This window comes from Neolamprologus multifasciatus, chromosome 7 (assembly GCF_963576455.1).
Source record: "Neolamprologus multifasciatus chromosome 7, fNeoMul1.2, whole genome shotgun sequence".
NCBI lineage: Eukaryota > Metazoa > Chordata > Actinopteri > Cichliformes > Cichlidae > Neolamprologus > Neolamprologus multifasciatus.
The window spans coordinates 6,856,063-6,874,709 of NC_140445.1; the positions used below are offsets into that span (position 1 = coordinate 6,856,063).

The 18,647-nt window shown below is 35.5% G+C and overlaps 1 long non-coding RNA gene across 1 annotated transcript in view; it reads left to right on the forward strand.

The window, feature by feature from the left end:
- Positions 1 to 6,984: 6,984 nt before the first annotated feature.
- LOC146513629 (uncharacterized) overlaps positions 6,985 to 18,647 on the forward strand; it is a 101,816-nt gene continuing 90,153 nt past the window's right edge. Inside the window, exon 1 of the long non-coding RNA XR_014874981.1 lies at positions 6,985 to 17,900. This is a non-coding gene — a long non-coding RNA (uncharacterized LOC146513629). The remainder of the gene's footprint in view (positions 17,901 to 18,647) is intronic.

Sequence of the window (18,647 nt, forward strand, 5' to 3'; positions counted from 1 at the left end):
CTGTACTGAACAGAAGACATAACATTGTAACACTGAAGGGGGCGGATAGAAATTTTCTTAGGGTGGCATAAAAAAACAAATGTGGTGGCAAAATTACACATATTCAGGTGTTTCATTCCATAACACGCATTATATATCGTTAAAATACATCAAATGCAGTAAGTGTTCACATGTTTCATATAAATATACTTTGTAACTTTCTTATTTTCTTTAATCTACATGATTAAACATTTCAATTTCAAATAACTTTAAAAAAAAAGTTCTGGAAATGGCTTTAAGGCTCCTGTGCATTCCTGGCTGGCACATCTCTGCAACATTGTGTGCAAGTCTGGCGGTGGAACACGGCACCAGCACTTTATCCTCTGAAGAACCCCGCATGTCTTGGGGTTGTTTTGTAGCATGTCTGTTCTTACAAACTGAGCATTAGTACAGATGCAGTGACAGCTTGGTTCACATTGTTAGAATGATTCTGTTCATGGAGTTTGAGCAGAACTTCTACGTACGTACAGTGATGTGAAAAACTGGTTCAGATCATTAAACAAATTTAAATATAAGACAATGATAACACAAGTGAACACAAAATGCAGTTTCTAAATCAAAGTGTTTATTATTTGTGGCAAGAACCGGGACCAAATGCAGGACTTTCCCATCAGAGTCAGTGTGTTTATTTACAGTGAGAAATGTGAACAATCGTGAAACAGAAGGAAAGAAGTGGTTTTGGTGAACGTGCTCCTGACTCCCGCTCCATGCTCATGGTCCGTGGTTTGACAGGCAAACAGCTCCAACACTCGAAATTTACAATTTAAGTTCCTAACAAGACAAGATCTTCTTCTTCTATAGACATGTTCCCTGTTTAATGGTGCGTTTGGCACCAAACTCAGTATTTAGATCCAGCCGTCAGTAAAAGTGTTTTCACTCACTCCCAGCAGAGGGCATGCAGACATTTCACCTCTCATCTTCATCTTCAGTTCTAAAACAAGCTGAATAAGAAGATGATGAACTGTCCTCCTGAGGTCTTGGCCTTCTCTCTGTCAGTCAGATTAATTGTGTCTATTGACAGCGATCAAATCCAGCACACCTCAGAGCTTCATTAGAGCATACAAAGACTCAATATATTTTATAGAGTCATTCAATTGTTGATCTGTCCTGTGTGAAAGCCCCTAAATCTGTAACATTATGGATTAACCAATCCCTCTCTCTTTCATCCTTTAATTACATTAAATGAGGGCGCTGTACATATTTTTAAACTACTCTACAAATAATAAATGTCTTTGTTGCCTCTCAGTCTAAGTTTTATGATGATTTCAGGTGATTAAGTTCAGCGTTTACCCTTAATTATGTGTGACTGTCATCACATGCATCATCCACCATTCATGTCACACCCCTGGCTGAAGGGGAAAGACAGAAATGGACACCTCACTGAAAAAATGAATGTATTTAAAAAACAAAGTCAATGTCTGTAATATGTGAAGTGTGTGGATGGGTGTGTAAGGCAAATAAAATTCTAATAATCCCAAATGACCTGGAAGAATGAGCGATAGAAACTGAGGTTGCAGACGTCCATATATAGTCTCAGTTGAGTAACTAAGCATGGTGACAAATATTGCTCTAAACAAGCCACTCCCTAGTACAAGTAGCCACCAAACCCTGGAAGTGGATATAGATGTCTAAGAGCCATCACACATGTTGTCACACACACACATGTTGTTCTGGGTGATGTCAACATGAAATGTACAGTAAAAATGAGCACAGACAGGTGTTCATCAGAAATCAAAGAAAACATTGCAGATTTGATTGACCTGACAACATTTTTGATTTGTGCATGTAAAGAAAGTCAATTAAAATGAACAAGAAGAAAATGCCCGTGTTATGTAAGCTTTGGATGAGATGGAGATAATAGCTAACACATTAATGAGCCCACTCCTGCAGCCTGATAAGTATGAAGGCTTCATTTGTTACCCAGATGATTTCAAGGAGGAAAAATACATCTCAGGACAGGACACATGAAGGTGCAGCATGAGGAGAAATACAACAGGAGAAAGATGGTGCAGAGATAATCGTGGACCAAGTAGAAGAAGCAGACAGCAAACTGTGAGCAGACAAAACAAACTAAGAGCTCAAAATTGTTGCGCTGATTGAAGAAAAGTTACATTTGGTTAGTTTGGGCTCTGAAGCTCCAGCTGTGTGGGTTCAGTTGTTTTCAAAATGAAGATGAAATTATTTCCAAAAAGAATTGGAGAAATATTATGTGTGAAAGTGCAGAAGGCTTTAAAGATCTGGGTGGTTTATTCACAGCAGAAAAAGAAAATAGGATGATCGTGACATTAATGTGGCAAAAAATGTCTTGTTTCCTTCATCAGCACAACAGTTTAGGTCTCAACTAAAAACATTTGGAAATGGGTTGCCTTATGCTCAGTGTGTTAAATGTTTAGTCAGTTCTCGGCAGTCTTCCATTGTAATGGTACATTTAATTAATGTAGTTTATTTGAAGAATTGTAGGCCTTAGTGAAATGGAGACACAGCTCCTAAACTCTGAAGACAAACACAAAAAAAAGACAGCTTCTGAAGTCGTTCAATGTTGCTTAGCCCTTTGAACGACAGGAAATACAATAACAAACGTAAAAGAAATTGTAATTAAAAAATAATAATTTCATTTGGCATCTGTTGAATTTGTTGTCACATCGTCTTAAAATAGGTGGAAGTAAAGGATTTTTTAAATTTTATATCAGAAAAAAATGGTGTTTAGACATGAAAATTCTTTCATAAATGAAGCTGATAAAAAGTTGAAGGCAGTGGCACACCCAAATGTTCACATTGTTGATGGAAAAGTGCCAACTTGGTTTAATCAGTGTGAAAAGAGAAAATGGGATGATCCACACAGTCATGAGTCCAAATGTGTTATTTTCTTAATCAGCAAAGTAGTTTTGGTCTGTGCTGATATTTTTGGAAAAAACTTTTCTTGACTGATAAGTTGGGATTTAACACGATAAACTTACAGTAGATAACAAAATGTACCACTGGAAGACAGGAGACATTGTTGCTGTAAATGGGCTTTTGTACATCTGTGTTAATATTCCATTAAACCTCATTCATGATTTATGGTCAGTGTTACTATTAAGTGTTCATATTGCTTTAATTCTCTGATTAATTTTGTGTTCCTCAACATTAAACTAAAAATAATTGTAGTCATAGAACAAGACGTTTTTAATTGTATTTAAACTTTTGAGCTGTAGCGTACATTGCAGTGAGAGTCCATGGTTTTTGATTATAGCAGATGATGTAGACTTAGAGCAATATAAATAATCAGGAATCTGCTCTGGAATCTATTGGAAAAGTGACGATTGGATAATGAACAATGGGTATGGAAAGTGTTTCTGGCCTTACGGCTCAAAAAACAACAACAAAAACAAAAACACATAAATGACAAGTTTGGACACAGATTATAGGTTTCCATTCAGAGATATTGAAGAGGAAGAATTTGATTATGAAAAGGACTGTCAAGGTGGTTATTTTGCCACACACGCTGAGAAAACGAACTTCAAAACGTTTAACTATGCAGAGCACAACATGCATGACCCTGAAAGTAACATTGACCCAGATACCCACTTCTACAATAACACCAATAATACTTGTGAGTACTATACAGATGACCAATTCAATATGAATATTAAAATGGCAAATGCATTGTCGGTCATACATTTCAATAGTAGAAGCCTGTATAAATTTTTTTCTAAAATTACAGAATGTTTAAGTAAGTTAAAAAAGTTTAATATAATTGCAATATCAGAAACATGGCTCGATAATGAGAAAATTAGTGAAATGGGACTGGAAGGATACGAATTATTTACAATGAACAGGGTGAATAAAAAAGGAGGCGGTGTTGCCTTATATGTAGATAAAGTTTTGAAATGTAGTCTGATTGAATGTATGTCAAGCACCATAGATAACGTATTGGAATGTGTCACTATTGAAATCCATGTTGAAAAAGCATGGATTTCAAAGAATTATATAACAATATAATTATAAGTTGCATCTATAGGACACCAGGTTCATGCCTTGAGACATTCAATGAAAAACTTGCTGCTATGTTTAGCAACCTAAATGATAAAAAAGTGCAAATAATTTGTGGTGATTTTAATATAGATTTGCTAAACCCAAATGGACATCAGAAAACAACAGATTTCATAAATACAATGTATAGTAACTCCCTTTTTCCTGTAATTATAAAACCAAGTAGAATAACAATTGATACAGCTACATTGATAGATAATATATTCACAAATAAAATTGACCATGAAATAGTAGGTGGACTTCTTATAACTGATATAAGCGATCATCTTCCTGTTTTTGCAATTTTTCAAAATTATTTTGGGATTAAAACTAAACAAAAGAATCAAATATTTGATATGATACGACTTAGAACAACAAGAGCCATTGCTGCCCTCCAGGTGGACTTAAAGGAACACAATTGGAATGAGGTTTTTGCAAATGAAGATTCAAATAGTGCATATGATGCATTCTTATCAACTGTAATTTCACTATATGAAAAACATTGTCCTTTAATGAAAATCACTAGAAAGCATCACAGATCAAATAAGCCATGGATCACAAAGGGGATAGAAGATGCATGTAAAAAGAAAAATAATCTATATAAGAGATTCATAAAACAGAGGACAAAAGATGCTGAAATAAAGTACAAGTTATATAAAAATAGATTAGTAAATATTATAAGAACAAGTAAGAAAGAATATTACCACAAATTATTGGAGCAAAGTAGAAGTAACACACAAGAAACATGGAGGATATTAAATAGTATAATCAAAAAGGGCTCAAAAAATAAGAATTATCCAGATTATTTTAAAAAAGATAAAGATATTGTGCTTGATAAAACTAAAGACATTGCAAATGAATTTAATGATTTCTTTGTAAATGTTGGCTTTAATTTAGCAAAAGAAATTCCAGAGTCAAGAAATAATAACGACCTAAATAAACATATTACTCAGAATGTGTCCTCCATGTTTATTGGTGCTGTAACTCATAGAGAAATAATTAACATTGTGAAGACATTTAAAAATAAAAAGTCCACTGACTGTTTTGGTATTGACATGATATTAGTTAAAAGTATTATAGAATATATATAGTGCAACCTTTCGCATACATTTGTAATCTGTCCTTTCAAACTGGTGTATTTCCCTCACAAATGAAAATAGCAAAAGTTATTCCAATCCATAAAAATGGAGAGAGAAGTCAGTTTACCAATTATAGGCCAATATCACTGCTCCCACAGTTCTCAAAAATTTTAGAAAAGTTATTTGTTAATAGACTTGATAAATATATTGAGAAGCATAATCTCCTAAGTGATAACCAATATGGCTTTAGAGTGAAAAGGTCCACTTCGATGGCAGTGATGGAACTTGTAGAAGGGATATCTAATGCTATAGATAATAAGGAATATACTGTTGGTGTTTTTATAGACTTAAAAAAGGCGTTTGATACGATTGATCATTCTATATTAATGAATAAACTAGAGAGATATGGCATAAGAGGGTTAGCATACAAGTGGATGAAAAGTTACCTGGATGACAGATATCAATATGTCGAATTCAATAATGTAAAATCTAAGCAGTTGAAGGTAACTTGTGGTGTTCCTCAGGGCTCTGTGCTGGGCCCTAAATTATTTATATTATACATAAATGACATATGTAGCATTTCCAAACTGTTAAAATGTGTATTGTTTGCTGATGATACTACTCTGTATTGCTCAGGTAAAAACCTAGAACAGCTTCTGACTACAGCGGAAAAGGAGTTAAATATATTAAAAAAAACTGGTTTGATGTAAATAAGTTATCATTAAATATAAAGAAAACAAAATTGATTATTTTTGGCACTAGACAAATTAAAAATGTATCTAAAATCAGGGTTAATGGAATTGAAATTGAAAGAGTGTACGAAAATAAATTTCTTGGAGTGATAATTGATGATAAGCTGAGTTGGAAGTCTCATATAAACCATGTGAAAACAAAAATGTCAAAAACCATTGCTATTCTCTATAAAACAAAGCATGTCCTGAACAAAAAATCATTATACACACTCTATTGTACTCTGTTGCTTCCATATATGACTTACTGTCTGGAGATATGGGGTAATGCATATAAAACGAACACTCTTCCTATTTTCAAGTTGCAAAAAAGAGCTATAAGAATTATAAACCAATCAAACTATATAGAACCAACTAACATTTTGTTTATTAATCTGAATACCCTGAAATTTTATGATTTAGTTGAATATAAAATGGCACAGATAATGTATAAAGCACAAAATAACTTGCTTTGCCCCAGTACTCAGAAGCTGTTCAAAGTCAGAGAGAGTCAATATGACTTAAGGGGAACAGATTTCTTTAAAAAAAAACAAGATAAGGACAAATATAAAGCAGAGATGTGTTTCTGTTAGAGGAGTTAACCTGTGGAATAGTTATGACAGTGATTTAAAAAGGTGTAGTTCATTTTCCTTGTTTAAAAATATGTTTAAAAATAGAGTATTAGAAAAATATATATATCAAGAATGAAAAGAGCAAAAAAAACAAAAACAAAAAACAAAAAAAACCTCTTGATTCTTTTGCTTTGATGTAGTTACTTATCTAAGGTGGAAAGTTTTTTGTTTTTTTGTTTTTTTCTTGTTTGTTTGTTTGTTTGTTTTGTTTTTGCTTTGTTTTATTATTTGCTTCGAGCCCTGTGTACAGGAGCTGCATGCTAAAAGATCTTTTGTTAAAAGGGTTGGCGTAATAAGCAAATGCTTCAGCCAATACCTTTTGATTAGCCTTGTCTCATGCTTTCTTGCTTTGTGGTAGATCTTTGTTCTGTCTTCACTGAGATATTTGAATGCTAATCAATAAAAAAAAAAAAAAAAAAACAATGTAGGAGTATCAGGACAGGGACAGACTGTTAAAAAGTTATGAGCTGTCCTGATGCAGAGAAAGTGGAGTCTGTCATCCTTGAAAAGCAGAGCAGAACGAATGATACTGATGGGAACTATGAGGGTTTGTAGTTAAATTCCTGCTCTTACAGGATCAGTGAGTGTCTGTTTAAAGATTATTAACATACTTTTACATCATTATGGAACACCAGCAGAGGACAGAACCACCTGCTTTTGTGTTGTCATGGCAATATGAAGTCAAATAAATACAAATGTAGAAAAATGCACATTTGAAGGAGGACAAGAAGACAGGCAACTGGAAGAGCTTTTGAAGCAAGAAAACTTTTCTGGATTTCTCTTAATTTAACTGGAAATTTTGCGAATACAAGTCAAGGAGGAAACAAGGAGGCTGGTTGGATTATATCTGAGGACAGGACGCATGAAGGAGAAGCATGAGGAGAGAGGAAACAGCAGAGCGATGGTGCAGAGCTAATCGTGGATCAAGTCGAAGAAGCAAGCATCAAAACTGTGAGTAAACATAACACATAAAGACTTAAAAATGACTGTGCTGATTAAGGAAACATTACATTTGGTTAGTTTGGGGTCTGCAGCTTCAGCTTTGTGGGTTCAGTTGGTCTCAAAATTGAGGAAAGACAAAAAATGTTTCTTTTGAAAGGTTGTTGGAGGATTCTTACTGTAAGAAATATCTGGGTGTGCAACTGCTTTTATTTTAAAAAAAAAAGTTGAATTTTATTTAGTCACATTGGAAAGGGAAAATTGGAGGATCAGGACAATAATGCGGCCAGATTTACTGTTTCCTTAATCAGAACAATAATTTTGATCTGAACTAGAAATGTTGAAATGGGTTATTTTCTTTCTTCTCTACTGATCACTGTGTTAAAGGTTGAGTTACTTGTCAGTCTACATTTATGTTAATGGTACTTTTAAAAAATGCAGTTTATTCATAATTTTGTAGAAAAAGGCTCTGCACCTGTGAAAAAAAATAGGTATCCACACCCCCAAAATCACTGTAGATCAGAGTAGCTAAGCCCTGGTTAACTGCAATTATATAACAGGAGATGAAAAATATTGGAATGATTGAAAGAAACAAAGATTGCTTTAGGGTTTGAAGATTTGACTTTCTTATTGAAAGAGACGAAAACTAATCCATGTGTGACACTGAGAAAAAAACTGAAAGCTTGAAAGATCTGGAGGTCCAACTGTTGTTATACAAATGTGCAAACTTGTTTTAATGACATTAGAAAGAAAAATGGGATGTTTAAAAAGGTAATATATAAAATTGATTTTTATATTACTTGAAAAAAATATGTTGATTAGCGCTTCTGTACTTGGAAAACTGCTGGGTCACTAGTAAGCTGAGATTTAATACGATAAACTGAGGAAAGGTAATATAATCTACACACTCGCTATTATTGTTGCATCCATACACCAGTTAATATTTAATCAATCATCATTCATAATTGGTGATCTATGCAAGTTTTAAGGAATAATATTTATTTGCATTCACAATTAATTTACAAAATCTAAAAGCAAATCTTGGTTTTTTAAGAAAAAAAGACGTTTCTAACTGACTTCAAACTTTTGAGCTGTAGAGTAGATTGATGAGCACGCAATAAACTGAACATGTTAGGGAGAGTTTGCCATAAACTCAATTTTAGTAATGTTTTCACAGATGTGTGTTTAATGAACCATTTACGTTAAATCACCCATGATGCATTAGGAAATGTCTACACACTTATACATGGGCCCATTTTTAGTAACAATCGCTCCTGTGTGGACCGATCACATGGTTATAAACCAGGTGAAAATTGACTTCAAACTTTTGAGCTGTAGTGTAGATTGCAATGATAGTGTATAGTTATCTATTACAGAAGAATATATAGAAGTATGAGGACAGGGAGACACTGTAAAAAAGTTATGAGCTGTCTTGCTGCAGAGAAAGTGGAGTCTGTCATCCTTGAAAAGCTCCCAAGATAGGCAGCTGGCAGGTTGAATGATGCTCTGCCTCTGTGGTCAAGTACAGACATAGGCCTTAAGCAACCATGAGCCACTGATAAGCGTGACAGATTAGGAAACATGCATACAGTTCATTAGTTAGACTCCTATGTGCCACTAATAGGAGAAAATGAGCACGCAATAAAGTGGACTTGTTAGGGAGAGATTGCCATCAGAGTTAAAACACTCCAACTCAATTTTGATGATGGACACAGCTAAAAAAATGAGCATTTTGTTGACACCGATGACAAAATCCTGATCAGATACAGACAGACACATGCATACAACACACACTACTGCTCAAAAGTTTGTGGTCAGATTGAATCAGTCGTATTTTAATTAATAATTTACATTTACTTTAACATAATATTACATGAAATTTATCAGTAATGTTTTCACAGATGTGTGTTTAATGAATCATTTACGTTAAATCACCCATGATGCATTAGGAAATGTCTACACACTTAAACATGGGCCCATTTTTAGTAACAATCGCTCCTGTGTGGACCGATCACATGGTTATAAACCAGGTGAAAATTGACTTCAAACTTTTGAGCTGTAGTGTAGATTGATTGCAGTGATAGTGTATAGTTATCTATTACAGAAGAATATATAGAAGTATGAGGACAGGGAGACACTGTAAAAAAGTTATGAGCTGTCTTGATGCAGAGAAAGTGGAGTCTGTCATCCTGGAGCTGCTGCCAAGATTGAATGATGCTCTGCCTCTGTGCTCAAGTTCAGACATAGGCTTTAAGCAACCATGAGCCACTGATAAGCGTGATAGATTAATAAGCATGTATAAAGTGGACTTGTTAAACAGCTCTGATAGGAGAAAGTCAATGAGCACGCAATAAAGTGGACTTGTTAGGGACAGTTTACCATCAGCCTTGATAAAGTTTAACTTCATTTGTATTGAAAGACAGACTTTAAAGAAGATTCTTATTTGAAACTGGTGATAAAATCCAGGTCAGATACAGTTACATACAAGCATACAGTACACACTACTGCTCAAAGGTCAGAGGTCAGTTAGAAAAGTCCCTGATTTTAATAGAAATTTGGCTTTAATGCAACACCACATGAAGTTTATCAGTAATGTTTCACAGCTTTAATCAAATCCTTCATCATCCATAAGTTGTGATGGAAAAATGTCTGCAAGCGTGCAGGAGCCCATTTTTAGAGACAATCACTCCTGTGTTATAATGTTCATTGAAGTTTATCAGGTCAGACGACCAACAGATGATAAGAAATATAATCTTACTAATTATTAGAGTTGAAAAGTACTTTGCTAAGCAAAATTCAATGAGGTTAGGCTGGAGATTGAGACGTTAACATAAAAGGTTCAGTTGGTGATGCATGAAAGAAAATAATTTTCTTCTACAAATCTATTGGAGAATTCTGATTGTAAGAAATGAAAAATATTCAAAGAGTAAAACTGTTAAAAAAAGTGAAGGTTTTGTGCAGCTGGGTGTTGCAGCCCCTTTAATTAATCTGTAATTTAACTAATTACAGACCAATATCTAATCTATCTGTGCTGGCCAAAGTTCTTGAAGCTCTTGTGTGTGAGCAGTTAAAGGAGTTTTTACACACCAATGCCATTTTATCTGAATATCAATCAGGCTTTAGGAAGAATCACAGTACTATCACAGCTGCAATTAGAGTGGTAACTATTGCACTTGATAAAAAACAACACTGTGCATCCCTTTTGATTGATTTGTCAAAAGCATTTGACACTGTTGATCATTGTATTTTAAAACTTAGACTCTTCCAGTCAGGACTCTCTGAGAGAGCAGTGGCATGGTTCTCAAACTACCTCAGTAACAGGACTCAGTGCATTAAATCTAACGGTCTATGTTCTGACTTTGTTACAGTGCACAACGGAGTGCCACAGGGTTCTGTATTAGGTCCCCTTCTATTTATCATTTACGTAAACAATCTTAGTCTACATGTGCCAGATGCAAACTTGCACTTCTATGCTGATGATGCAGTTATTTACAGCTGTGGTTCAACTCTTGTCCAAGCCATTGACTCCTTGCAGAAAGCCTTTTTTGCTGTCCAGCACTCATTACTTCAGCTTAAACTTGTTCTCAACGCAGACAAAACAAAGCTCATGTTGTTTTCCAAATCAAGGAGACGAGCCCAAACAATCCCATCAGTAACCACTCTTGAAGGTAATAAAATAGAGTTGGTTCACACCTATAAATATCTGGGAATCTTAATTGATGACTCGCTTACCTTCAAACCACATGTAGAGAATCCTGTGAAAAACCTAAAGTTAAAACTGAGATTTTATTTTCAAAATAAGTTGTGTTTCTCTTTTAATACAGAGAAACGGCTTGTTGCTGCAACATTCTTGCCTGTGCTGGATTATGGTGATATTCTATATATGAATGCTTCTGCTCAATGTCTTCGAATGGTTGATACTGTGTATCATGCTTCTCTGAGGTTCATCACTAACTGTAAATTTCAGACTCACCACTGTGAGTTATACTCTCAGGTAGGATGGCCTGCTTTGGTAAGTCGGAGGAACTCTCATTTATACAGTTTTATATTTAAGGCGATACTTGGGTTGCTGCCTTCTTATCTATGTTCCCTGCTTGTAATGAAACATGCTGGTCCGTATTCTCTTCGTCCGCATGGTTACTTGTTGCTTTCTGTTCCATTTGCCCGAACTGAACTTGGTAAAAGAGCTTTTGTCCATTTAGCACCCTCGGCTTGGAACAAACTGCAGAAGGAATGGAAAATGACTGAATTTATTTCATTAAGTGCTTTTAAATCTAAACTATGAATCCTTGAGTCCAAGTCCATAACATGCTACTGTTTCAATTAGATTGATTGTCATTTTAACTGATTTTTTTTTTAAATTTATTTTTATTTGAAATTTATTGAATTTTATTTTATTTTATTTGTATTCTTTCACTTAGGTTGCATGTGTGTTGTTGCTGCCTGTGTTTGAGTAATTTCTGTAACTGTGAGACACCTGCTGCTGCCTATCTTGGCCAGGTCTCCCTTGAAAAAGAGGTTTTTAATCTCAATGGGATTTCCCTGGTTAAATAAAGGTTAATAAATAAATAAATTAGAGGAAAATGGAAACTTGGTTTCATGAGGTTAAAAACAAACACTGGGATGATCCAGACACATTTATTGTTTCTTTAATCACCACAATAGTTTCAGTTTGTGCAAAAATCTTTAAAAAGCTGTTTTGAGTGATAAGTTAGGCTTTAATGTGTTAAGCTTGCATTAGATAAGACAATGTACCACTGAACACAGGAGGGATTATTGCTGAAAATGGGTCTCTGAACACCTCTGTAGATATTCTATTAAAATCATTCATGATTTGTGATCAGTGTTAATATTAAGCATTTATATGATTATTTTGATAAATTGCTGTGATTCAATCTGAAACCAAATTTGAGTCTATTCAGAAAACAAGACATTTCTAATTCACCTCAGACTTTTGAGCTGTAGTCTACATTGTAATGATAGTGTATGGTTATTGATTAGAGCAGATGATATAAGACTATCAGGAGAGACTGTTAAAAAGTTATGAGCTGTCTCGATGCAGAGAAAGTGGAGTTTGTCATCCTGGAGCTGCTGCCAAGATTGAATGATGCTCTGCCTCTGTGCTCAAGTACAGACATAGGCTTTAAGCAACCATGAGCCACTGATAAGCATGATAGATTAATAAGCATGTATAAAGTGGACTTGTTAAACAGCTCTGATAGGAGAAAGTCAATGAGCACGCAATAAAGTGGACTTGTTAGGGACAGTTTACCATCAGCCTTGATAAAGTTTAACTTCATTTGTATTGAAAGACAGACTTTAAAGAAGATTCTTATTTGAAACTGGTGATAAAATCCAGGTCAGATACAGTTACATACAAGCATACAGTACACACTACTGCTCAAAGGTCAGAGGTCAGTTAGAAAAGTCCCTGATTTTAATAAAAATTTGGCTTTAATGCAACATCACATGAAGTTTATCAGTAATGTTTCACAGCTTTAATCAAATCCTTCATCATCCATAAGTTGTGATGGAAAAATGTCTGCAAGCGTGCAGGAGCCCATTTTTAGAGACAATCACTCCTGTGTTATAATGTTCATTGAAGTTTATCAGGTCAGACGACCAACAGATGATAAGAAATATAATCTTACTAATTATTAGAGTTGAAAAGTACTTTGCTAAGCAAAATTCAATGAGGTTAGGCTGGAGATTGAGACGTTAACATAAAAGGTTCAGTTGGTGATGCATGAAAGAAAATAACTTTCTTCTACAAATCTATTGGAGAATTCTGATTGTAAGAAATGAAAAATATTCAAAGAGTGAAAATGTTAAAAAAAAAAAAAGTGAAGATTTTGTGCAGCTGGGTGTTGCAGCCCCTTTAGAGGAAAATGGAAACTTGGTTTCATGAGGTTAAAAACAAACACTGGGATGATCCAGACACATTTATTGTTTCTTTAATCACCACAATAGTTTCAGTTTGTGCAAAAATCTCTTAAAAAGCAGTTTTGAGTGATAAGTTAGGCTTTAATGTGTTAAGTGTTAGGGTTCAAATATTAAGGAGGGATATAGGAGGAATTCCAAAATAACAACACTGATCCGGCCGGGTGGAGTCAAACGATGATTTTAATGAACACGCGTGGTGAGATGTACACTGCATAACATCAGCTGCAGATCTCTGCCCAAAAAGACACTTCAGATTGCTTTTGATTCATCAGGGTTAACGCCCCCTCATGCGTCATCAGATACAATATATGCATACGTCAAATCAAAACCACAATGACTTTTAACACAGTTTGAAAAGAACTTCGCCTCGTCTCCCTGCCAGGTGTCTTCCTGTCGCTGCCGGACGCTCACTTATCGTCTGGAACATCAGGCACACATTCTGCAACAAACTGTTCTTTTTTGCAAGCATAATTTTGCAGTTGCAAGCAAAACATGATTAACCTCTCACCTATAAATGAGTCTATCTACTGTGTGTGTGTGTGTGTGTGTATGTGTGGCTCGACCTCACACGAACTTTGTCTTATGAGAAGAGAGGCCAATTCTCATGTGCATAATAACCTAACTGAAACTATATCTGTAATATGTTGAATAAATGTTTTAATCAAGAACCTCTACTAAAAGCTTAATCAAAGAATATAAAAGTATAAAAGATAATAATGAATAACCTGGTTATTCAAATAGCATCATCCAAACAGCTCCTCAAAGTAACTCACACTTAGACTCTGCTTTAGTTTCACTTTCACAAACACGCTCTGCAAAAGCCTGCGCTTCGTGTCTACTTTGGCACAGAGTGTACTCAGAGTTAGGCCTTTCTTTTATAACCCAACAGAATCAGCACATACACATTTAAGATTATAACAAGCATTCAAAAGCATTTAAGATTATTGATTTAACTCAAATGTTTAACGTGGTTATAACTGCACCTGTGATAAAGGCTAATTAGGTACCAATATGTTTAAACATCTGAATACAATATCAATATTAATTATTAATGCAATGGTAATGATGATTATTAACAATAGCAGCAAAATATTTCCCCACATAAGCTTGCATTAGATAAGACAATGTACCACTGAACACAGGAGGGATTATTGCTGAAAATGGCTCTCTAAACACCTCTGTAGATATTCTATTAAAATCATTCATGATTTGTGATCAGTGTTAATATTAAGCATTTATATGATTATTTTGATAAATTGCTGTGATTCAATCTGAAACCAAATTTGAGTCTATTCAGGAAACAAGACATTTCTAATTCACCTCAGACTTTTGAGCTGTAGTCTACATTGTAATGATAGTGTATGGTTATTGATTAGAGCAGATGATATGAGACTATCAGGAGAGACGGTTAAAAAGTTATGAGCTGTCTCGATGCAGAGAAAGTGGAGTTTGTCATCCTGGAGCTGCTGCCAAGATTGAATGATGCTCTGCCTCTGTGCTCAAGTTCAGACATAGGCTTTAAGCAACCATGAGCCACTGATAAGCGTGATAGATTAATAAGCATGTATAAGGTGGACTTGTTAAACAGCTCTGATAGGAGAAAGTCAATGAGCACGCAATAAAGTGGACTTGTTAGGGACAGTTTACCATCAGCCTTGATAAAGTTTAACTTCATTTGTATTGAAAGACAGACTTTAAAGAAGATTCTTATTTGAAACTGGTGATAAAATCCAGGTCAGATACAGTTACATACAAGCATACAGTACACACTACTGCTCAAAGGTCAGAGGTCAGTTAGAAAAGTCCCTGATTTTAATAGAAATTTGGCTTTAATGCAACATCACATGAAGTTTATCAGTAATGTTTCACAGCTTTAATCAAATCCTTCATCATCCATAAGTTGTGATGGAAAAATGTCTGCAAGCGTGCAGGAGCCCATTTTTAGAGACAATCACTCCTGTGTTATAATGTTCATTGAAGTTTATCAGGTCAGACGACCAACAGATGATAAGAAATATAATCTTACTAATTATTAGAGTTGAAAAGTACTTTGCTAAGCAAAATTCAATGAGGTTAGGCTGGAGATTGAGACGTTAACATAAAAGGTTCAGTTGGTGATGCATGAAAGAAAATAACTTTCTTCTACAAATCTATTGGAGAATTCTGATTGTAAGAAATGAAAAATATTCAAAGAGTGAAAATGTTAAAAAAAAAAAAAGTGAAGATTTTGTGCAGCTGGGTGTTGCAGCCCCTTTAGAGGAAAATGGAAACTTGGTTTCATGAGGTTAAAAACAAACACTGGGATGATCCAGACACATTTATTGTTTCTTTAATCACCACAATAGTTTCAGTTTGTGCAAAAATCTCTTAAAAAGCAGTTTTGAGTGATAAGTTAGGCTTTAATGTGTTAAGTGTTAGGGTTCAAATATTAAGGAGGGATATAGGAGGAATTCCAAAATAACAACACTGATCCGGCCGGGTGGAGTCAAACGATGATTTTAATGAACACGCGTGGTGAGATGTACACTGCATAACATCAGCTGCAGATCTCTGCCCAAAAAGACACTTCAGATTGCTTTTGATTCATCAGGGTTAACGCCCCCTCATGCGTCATCAGATACAATATATGCATACGTCAAATCAAAACCACAATGACTTTTAACACAGTTTGAAAAGAACTTCGCCTCGTCTCCCTGCCAGGTGTCTTCCTGTCGCTGCCGGACGCTCACTTATCGTCTGGAACATCAGGCACACATTCTGCAACAAACTGTTCTTTTTTGCAAGCATAATTTTGCAGTTGCAAGCAAAACATGATTAACCTCTCACCTATAAATGAGTCTATCTACTGTGTGTGTGTGTGTGTGTGTATGTGTGGCTCGACCTCACACGAACTTTGTCTTATGAGAAGAGAGGCCAATTCTCATGTGCATAATAACCTAACTGAAACTATATCTGTAATATGTTGAATAAATGTTTTAATCAAGAACCTCTACTAAAAGCTTAATCAAAGAATATAAAAGTATAAAAGATAATAATGAATAACCTGGTTATTCAAATAGCATCATCCAAACAGCTCCTCAAAGTAACTCACACTTAGACTCTGCTTTAGTTTCACTTTCACAAACACGCTCTGCAAAAGCCTGCGCTTCGTGTCTACTTTGGCACAGAGTGTACTCAGAGTTAGGCCTTTCTTTTATAACCCAACAGAATCAGCACATACACATTTAAGATTATAACAAGCATTCAAAAGCATTTAAGATTATTGATTTAACTCAAATGTTTAACGTGGTTATAACTGCACCTGTGATAAAGGCTAATTAGGTACCAATATGTTTAAACATCTGAATACAATATCAATATTAATTATTAATGCAATGGTAATGATGATTATTAACAATAGCAGCAAAATATTTCCCCACATAAGCTTGCATTAGATAAGACAATGTACCACTGAACACAGGAGGGATTATTGCTGAAAATGGCTCTCTAAACACCTCTGTAGATATTCTATTAAAATCATTCATGATTTGTGATCAGTGTTAATATTAAGCATTTATATGATTATTTTGATAAATTGCTGTGATTCAATCTGAAACCAAATTTGAGTCTATTCAGGAAACAAGACATTTCTAATTCACCTCAGACTTTTGAGCTGTAGTCTACATTGTAATGATAGTGTATGGTTATTGATTAGAGCAGATGATATGAGACTATCAGGAGAGACGGTTAAAAAGTTATGAGCTGTCTGATGCAGAGAAAGTGGAGTTTGTCATCCTGGAGCTGCTGCCAAGATTGAATGATGCTCTGCCTCTGTGCTCAAGTTCAGACATAGGCTTTAAGCAACCATGAGCCACTGATAAGCGTGATAGATTAATAAGCATGTATAAGGTGGACTTGTTAAACAGCTCTGATAGGAGAAAGTCAATGAGCACGCAATAAAGTGGACTTGTTAGGGACAGTTTACCATCAGCCTTGATAAAGTTTAACTTCATTTGTATTGAAAGACAGACTTTAAAGAAGATTCTTATTTGAAACTGGTGATAAAATCCAGGTCAGATACAGTTACATACAAGCATACAGTACACACTACTGCTCAAAGGTCAGAGGTCAGTTAGAAAAGTCCCTGATTTTAATAGAAATTTGGCTTTAATGCAACATCACATGAAGTTTATCAGTAATGTTTCACAGCTTTAATCAAATCCTTCATCATCCATAAGTTGTGATGGAAAAATGTCTGCAAGAATGCAGGAGCCCATTTTTAGAGACAATCACTCCTGTGTTATAATGTTCATTGAAGTTTATCAGGTCAGACGACCAACAGATGATAAGAAATATAATCTTACTAATTATTAGAGTTGAAAAGTACTTTGCTAAGCAAAATTCAATGAGGTTAGGCTGGAGATTGAGACGTTAACATAAAAGGTTCAGTTGGTGATGCATGAAAGAAAATAATTTTCTTCTACAAATCTATTGGAGAATTCTGATTGTAAGAAATGAAAAATATTCAAAGAGTGAAAATGTTTCACACAGTAGAAATTTGTATTCATCGTTTATATTGTTTTTTTTTTCTGATTTTAGTTTTTATTTGCATGATTTTACTCTGTTTGTATCACATTGTTTCAGTGTGTTATTTTACATTGTTTTAATCCACTGTGGATTGGCTGGCAACGGGACAAATTAGCTGATAGTGATCACATGTTGAGGCATGGGTGTGTCCAGAGGTGTCCTTTCAGCTGTTTAAAGGTCGTATTAAAAGGAAGCAAGCTGAGCACTGGAAGGAGAGAGGCCCTAGATTGGAAGTGGAACGCATGAAGGCCAGGTGGAAAAGAGGGAGCCGCTGCGTGATCGTGGGGGGTGCGACGCCTCGTCTGGAGATCGGTCAGCGTGATGTGGTGACCCAGTCCCGACAGCAGGAACGGCGACAGTAGGAGACAACGTGTGTGATTGACAGCAGGGCAGATGTATACCACTGCCTGCATTTGTCAGTAGTGTCTCACTGTTGTTCACTGGGTGCAGCCGTGTTGGGAGAGGGTCGCCATGGCTACAAGCCAGGGCAGCTTCCGGGATGATGGTTCTGGCTCCTATTTGTTTTTACTTACAGGTGATGACGTGAGAGGAGCCGCGGTGGTATCGAGCGACGGACTCCAATGCAGAATGCGAACTGGGCTGGGATGTGATGGGCCCAGTGGACGGACGAGACTGGGACAGGAGGCTCCTCGTCTGCCTGACACGAGGCTGGCGTGGACCCCGCTCAGCAAGAGGAATTTCTGTCCAGC